This window comes from Lasioglossum baleicum, chromosome 3, assembly GCF_051020765.1.
Source record: "Lasioglossum baleicum chromosome 3, iyLasBale1, whole genome shotgun sequence".
Taxonomy (NCBI): Eukaryota; Metazoa; Arthropoda; class Insecta; order Hymenoptera; family Halictidae; genus Lasioglossum; species Lasioglossum baleicum.
This window is the reverse complement of record NC_134931.1, coordinates 16,285,723-16,293,101: the sequence shown is the minus strand read 5'-3', so window position 1 is coordinate 16,293,101 and position 7,379 is coordinate 16,285,723.

The window sequence follows — 7,379 nt, the reverse complement described above, 5'->3', positions numbered from 1 at the left end:
AGGAGGAAAAGGCCGGATAAATATACAGAGTATAAAATAGGCCGCGTCGGTAATACCGTCCGGAACGGGAAGGCAGTGGAGGGAGGGGGTGACATTAAAATGAAAAAAGAGAAGAAGAGACGAAGGGATGGAAAGGAGGAAACGGGACGGAAGAAAAGGGAGAGGGTGGCTGGGTTACAACTGACAGGGCCGACACTCAGTGGCGGAGCCAAGGTTTTACCCTGTTGGACCATTACCCCTTTTTATTATTTTCTGGTTAAAACAAAGGGAACCCTTTCGCCCAGCCCGGTTAGTTGACCGACTTGCACCAGAAAACTTCAGCCTCGAGATTAATTGCACCCTCTCCCTTCAGCTCGATCCTGTACTTCCCCTTCCTCCCATGCTCGCCCTCGCTTCCTTTCCATTCTTGGCGTTTCTTTCACCCTTTTTTATTGCTCCATTCCTCTCCCTCGATCTCTCTCTCTCTCTCTCGCGTTCCCTCCTTCTTTCTTTTTGGGAAGGTCCTTGAGAAAGTTCGGGAATGGCGAGTACAAGCCAAGTTTCAAAAAGAAGGAAAACAGGGGTGAGAAAGAGAAAGCTGAGCGGCCCGACTGCTAAATTCCCCTGTCGTTCAGCGAATGCACCGACGGAGCTCGGGCTTCGGTTTTATCAAGCGACGGATCTACACTGGTTTATCGTGTTCAGCCACCTAACCCCAACCCTTCCGCACATGTGTCACCGTTACCTATTTAAGTCTTCATCAAAGATCCGAAGGACAAGCATGACAACCGCGACTCATCGGGTGAATGATACGAACGGAAGCGAACGGGATCAACCTGAAGCTTCCTTCCTCGTTTGAAGCCTAAATGCACGTTGCTTAAGACCGTCGAGTTCTCAGAATTTTACCTATACGAGACGTTGAAGGAAAGCGGCGAAGATTTTAAAGGCTTATAGTACTTATTCACCAGGAGGAACGAAAACTTTGTAATCAACATAGGGATAATAGATAAAGGCGTAGTGGATCTTATAGACAACAGAATTTCTTCATAAATACGTTAGCTGAAGGTCAAGCTAACATATGTCATTCTGAATCAATTCCTTTGTGCGCATTCAACTTATTGTAAAGAGCGTTCTTAAATGGTCAAACACGATTTTACGTGAACAGGATTGATTGCATGGTCCACGGTGATTGCACAATTTTTATTCCCTTTGATCAGTGCTGTAAACCTTTATAGTCGGATGATATTTTATAACACCTTGTATAGGAGCAGCAAAGGAGATGCTCAGCGAGAAAATCGATTCATTTCTGGCCTCTAGAGAATGGTTTGAAAAATTGTTTACTGCGAAGAATAAAAGTGCTGTGGATGTGTTGCACGTGATATCTCTACTCCGCGCTACGCGTCCTCCGCTATTGGCCGAATCGCTTAAGGCAGTGATTCTTAACCTTTTTGAAGTCAGGGAACACTTGTGATTATGTATATGAAAAATTTGCGGAACATCAAACTTAATGATCCAGAAAATAAACGAAAACATCCCTCGTAGAAATAAATATATTTTAGAAAATATATTTAATATCTTTCGCGGAATTTCGCGGAACACTTGCAAAAAGCTCGCGGAACACCGATTAAGAACCAGTGGCTTAAGGGGATAGACTCGTTTTTCCAGGATTGCAAGGGTCCGGGATGTGCCTTCAGTAGTCAAAAGAGCTAGATAAAAGATCAATCTAGGCCGCGATCGCCCTCAAAAGTCCTATTTTTACGTATGCGAGGCGTTATTTGCATTATTCGGAAGCATACAGCTGCGTATGTAGCTATTAGGTTGTTGCATGTGAAATGTCCGATTTTTAGCAATGACATTAAACAAACGCAATTTTGTACCCAATGTAATCTACAAATTTCAAGGTTCTTAATTGTATTACGGTAAAAATAAGATATTATGGTCATTCTCGTTATTTATCTTGAATTTGTAGTTCCTTTTTGCCATCAACGACTAGTAAGTTAATTAATCACCACATTTTGACCAATAATCACATAAAAGTTATTTATCCAGACATGTAAAAGGAATACACGACAGTCGTGTTGGTTAACGTTGAAATAAACTTTATTTAAAAGTAAAATTATACATCTGAATTAAAATTGAACAGAGCTTTGTACTTCAAAATTTTATATAATAAACCCATAGACTGTAACAGCCTTTTTTGATCGAAAAGTTTTGTAAGATTCGCATTCTAAAAGCGGACGTATAAGCGGATGTATTTTCATAAAGCTGCGACAGCTACATGCTGTCGAATAGTGCAAATTACGCCTTGTAAACGTGAGAATAGGACTTTTGAGGGTGATTACGGCCTAGATTGATCTCTTATCTAGCGCTTTTGACTACTGAAAAACCCCATCGCATGCATTATCGACAAATGAGAAGGCGAATCCCGCACCCTTGCAATCCTGGAAACGAGTCTACCCCCGTACTAGTGTGACTGAAGCAGAATGATGTAGTGACGTGAGTGGGGTTCGCAGACCCCTCTGCGCCCACTGTCGAAATCACTGCCATCTGCTGATGGGCGATTAGTACAGACCGATGGATACAATGGTAGCAAGGTCGGTCAAGGTCGGTTCTACAATTTTGATGGTCCCTTCACGGTCTGTCGACACTTCTACGTCCGCGGTTTTGTCACGTTGGAGATATCTGCTGAATATAGAACACCTACCGTACTATGTGACATGTTTCGGACTACCCTAATTTTAAGGCCTACATTCACCCCCCGGGACAAGCAGATAGCACACATTAAGATGTACACATGCTTCCAATTTATTTTCACATTGCCACTGAAGTTTGTTTCTACATACAATATTCACGGATACGTTTATTTCTATCGAACATTTATAGAACATTTATTATTTATTAAATTATAGAACATTTCTATAGAAGTCAAATTAAATTAGACTTCATCAACCTGTTTGGCTTTATTTAACAAAAGTGCTTTGCCAAAATCCGAAGGGACAAAATTGTAGCATACTGATGATATTAACAAATTCGTGAATGATCTGCGAACGTCCAGAACTCATATTTCCATAATGTTCTGGATCTTTTAATAACTTCTCGACTTGTGTCTACGATTTTCAATATTTCTGCCACTGACTACCGTTCATATTTAATTCTCGATGTAGTATACATATTTCACGAGCACTTAGTGTCTTTCCACGGTCCATTTTAATTATCCTTCTGTCCTCTGTTAACCAGTATAAATCACAAAATGCTATTACACAGTTTATTGACTGCGTTTTACGTTCTATACTTGTTATCCAGTAGCTCATGCGCAACCGAGAAACGTACATTTTGTGCTTGCGGTACCATTTTGTTCGGTTTGCATGCTGCAATATTTACATTTGCATTCGTACAATTTTGTCGAAGTGAATATTGTGGACAATATTCAGCACGTTACATATACATGCATTCCAAAGACTAGTAATAACATGAAATATGTATTTTCACCAGTTTCTACTGGGAAACTGTAAAAAATGCAGGACGTATTGTTTTTTTTCTATCCTGAAACATATCTCTGAATATGATTGACACGTTGGTGCATTAAAATCATAACCGACCGAGATTTTAGTGAAAAAGAAAAAGATAGAGGAAGATACAGTGCGCGCACACAGTATACGTTAGCTGTCACCGCAGGTTGTACCGTTTGTTTCTCGACAAACCGGCCGACAAAACGAAATGGCAAAGAATTCGACTTTCATTCCATTTCGGCGAACAGCTCGGGGCATCAAGATCAATAGTCTCGTTGGGCGCGATACAACAATTAGTTTCACTCTGCGAAGCAAATGCAACACCGTTTGTGAATGCCGAATAAAGTCTTTCGGAATGTTTCATTTTAATCAGTGTTTCGTGAACTCGTTTCACGGTAATCAACGTTTGATGTTTTAAGTTGACGGGACCATTGTTATGATCTTTCGGTCGAATGCAGTGTCACCAGATTAAGGGAGGGAGCACAAATTCAGAGGAGTGCGGTTACCCTCTCTCTGCCATTATCGGGTTAGTCACGACGCACACACAAACTTGTGTTACGTCACGTGACGCGTAAAGTGTGAGACAAGAATTGGAGCTACCAAAAAAGGGACCCATATGCAACTAAATGGATCTTGTGTGTAAAATAATTTGTTTATATGCCATACTATATTCTTGTACTTATAGCATTGTATAGGGTGTCGATATAAATTCAAGGAGGTGTACATTTAATATAAGTAATTTAAAAAAATGTAAATAATGCAGTCACATAACTTGGGAGACATTGCAAGCAGTTTCGCGAAATGAGGGGAGAGAGCACGAATTGAGGGGAAAAAGTTACCCTTCTCTGCCAGTATCGGATACATGCAGATAGAGTGGGAGACAAGTCTTAACACTTAGCATTCGATTGGTGACTCAGAAATTGTTGTACCAGTATTCAGAATATTGTATACGTTATTAACTATGTTAGTATCTAATCAATTGCTAAACAGTTAAGTATTGTATGGGATTTCGTATCAATTTCATATCCATTAAAAGAAAAAATCATATAGAATGGAATTATACTAGGACGAAAGAAATGTATAATTTTCGCGATAAAATGTTAAAATAGCTCCGAGTGCAAGGGGTTAATCTGGTAACTCTGAATGTTCCATTATTGTCGAAAAAAGTATAGAGTCAAACTGTTTTGTCGATCCACACGATTTCAATATTCCGTGGATAAAAGCCAATGAATCACAATATCTCTTCGTTCGTTTCCGATTGCCCGTATCTTGGGAATGATTTATGAAATAATTGAGGGGATGTTCCCATTCCAAGCTGTCAATTTTAAATTTATGAGACAAAAAATGGTTGTTATAGGTCAACTGTTTCAAAGTTTCGTATATATGTTTAAAACAATTGACCTATAATAACCATTTTATCCAAAGTTCCGCATATATGTTTGGATACATCGTAACATTTATGCATTATCTTTATTATTTAACTTATTTAAATTACTGCCAAGGTATCTCAATAATACATTGATCAATATTCTTCACATTTTATCTCGTGAACTAGGATTGTGTCAGTATCGATGACAGTATTTTTTATTGCTTGAAGAAATTTCAGTTTTAATGACTGTCATCTTGTTTTTTATATTATAAGTATATGCTACGAAAATTTCATCGAGATTGGTTAATTGGTTTACGAGTTATAAACGATCAAAAGTGGTAAAAATTGCAATTTTTCAAGATTTTTGGCCTTTTTACCACTTTTGATCGTTTATAACTCGTAAACCAGTTAACCAATCTCAATGAAATTTTCGGAGCGTATATGATTTATACAAGTTGACCAAACACATTGGTCAAGAGTGGAATTATTGTCTAAAAATTACTGAGAATAGCCAGGTGATCATAAATTTATGAAACACAGCTAAACTGGAGCCCGCAACTTATATTATATGTATAACAGAGTCGAAAAACTTGATAAAATCGCTTTTTATTTCTAGTGAACTGTAAACTGCGGTCTCATGATTTTTATCGGCGGTGTGCTCTTGTTATTTATAGAGGTCCGAGTATCGACAATTTGACAGTATCGAATATTCCATGAATATTGTCGAACTGCTTCGAAGTTAATGACAAAAATACGGAGGAGGAACCACTTTGAAACATTTCCTGACCGTTTCAACGATTCCATCAGCGCTTTTACGGTCACGTTCGATCGCGGATCGATCCATATCCGTAGTTCTCGAGGAGAGACGCGGCGAGAAGAAAGTGCTTCAAGTCTCGGCCCAATAATTTTGCCAAGGAATATTCTCTTCCTCGAAACGAAGAAAAAAAAAAGGAGAAAGGAAGGAAGAAGATCTGGCGGTAGGCTCGTCACTACGGGCTGCCGATGCTCAGCGACCGTAGAAAAGAGTTCCTGAAGAGTTCCTTCACGAAACCGGCGCGCGGGAGGATTCATTTCCTGTCGTTGTCGTTCGACGATCCCACGAAAAACGTCTATAGGTCTTCGTGGCTCTCGGCGTCACGCCGCGCCACGTTATTTTGCGAGCTCGGTTATTCAAGAACGCGAACGAAACAAGGCAAAGAGAAGCGAAAACGAAAGTAACGAGCATCCTCGGTGAATTTTATGGCAGTTTGTCACAGCAAGCGCTGACACGGCAATTTCGGCCCGATATGACCCGACCACGGCGCGTTGGCACCTATTTATTTTTTACGTGTTACCCCCTCCACGTTTATCAAATCTCAATCCATAGCCATCATTCTCATTGTCAGTGTGTCTATTCAAGTCAAAGATAATGTTTTTAACCCTTATGCTAATAACTGGGTATTTTTTATTTTCTTTCTTAAATTCTTTTAATATTTCTGTTGACAAATAGCAAAATTATTGTAGACTTTCATGTTCTTGGACAATCGCAGATTAATTTACATTTGAGGTGTAAACATATGTATTGAGACTATAAAGTGTAACATCATTGAACACGGTAGAAAATATTGGTTATTGACGTAAGGGTTACTAATGAGAAAAAAAGGAATATATTAATGAACTGCGATATATAATAAAAAGAGCTATCTATAACGTATGTACACATAACTCTTACATACAGTAGGCAAAGAATATATTTGCCCATAGTTTTTAAAAGCAATTAATACACTGGACATTATATGTATATATGTATATTTGATTGAGGGTGATATACATACAATACGAATTTCGTACAATACGAAAACTAAGTAGTTTTCCATTAACCTAAAAAGTGGACTACTGTTTTGAACGTAATTTTTGAAAAGGGGTATAACCAAATCTTCAAATGTCAAATATTATATCAAAATAACGAGTAACAGAAGAACAATTAAAAAAACGATTAAATTCAAAATTCAAAGCTACGTTAATGAAAACCTTTCGCGCAAAATTCAAATTTCCATTAAACGGTGGCGAGCCGATTATTTTAGCATAAATAAAGTACATGTTTATGTGGGAATCGTTAATGACCATACATAACGCAAAATATTAATTAACTAAATCATAATTTAAAGGGCGTAAAGCTACTTAGCCAGGAATCTAAAATTTAGTCCCTGTTAATGTTAAAGATATTAATAACTCAACCAAAGTACAAAATACGTCGCTGTTTATGTGTATGCAATATCTTAAAAAATTTCAACTGAACAATTTAACGCATAACTGATAAAATAATATCTGTATTTTCAAATATACTGTGTTAGCAGCTGCGGGAAGAAATGAAAAATGATTTATCAAAGTTATTCATAAAATGCAGTTGACGTTCCGGGAACTGGGAATTAATTTTACGAGATTAAACGAACGAAGAGTTTTCCGCACACATATTTCGTGCACAAAGGCATTATTGTGGAGGAAGCTAATAATCCTGTTATTTGAATGGAAAGTTTCGAACG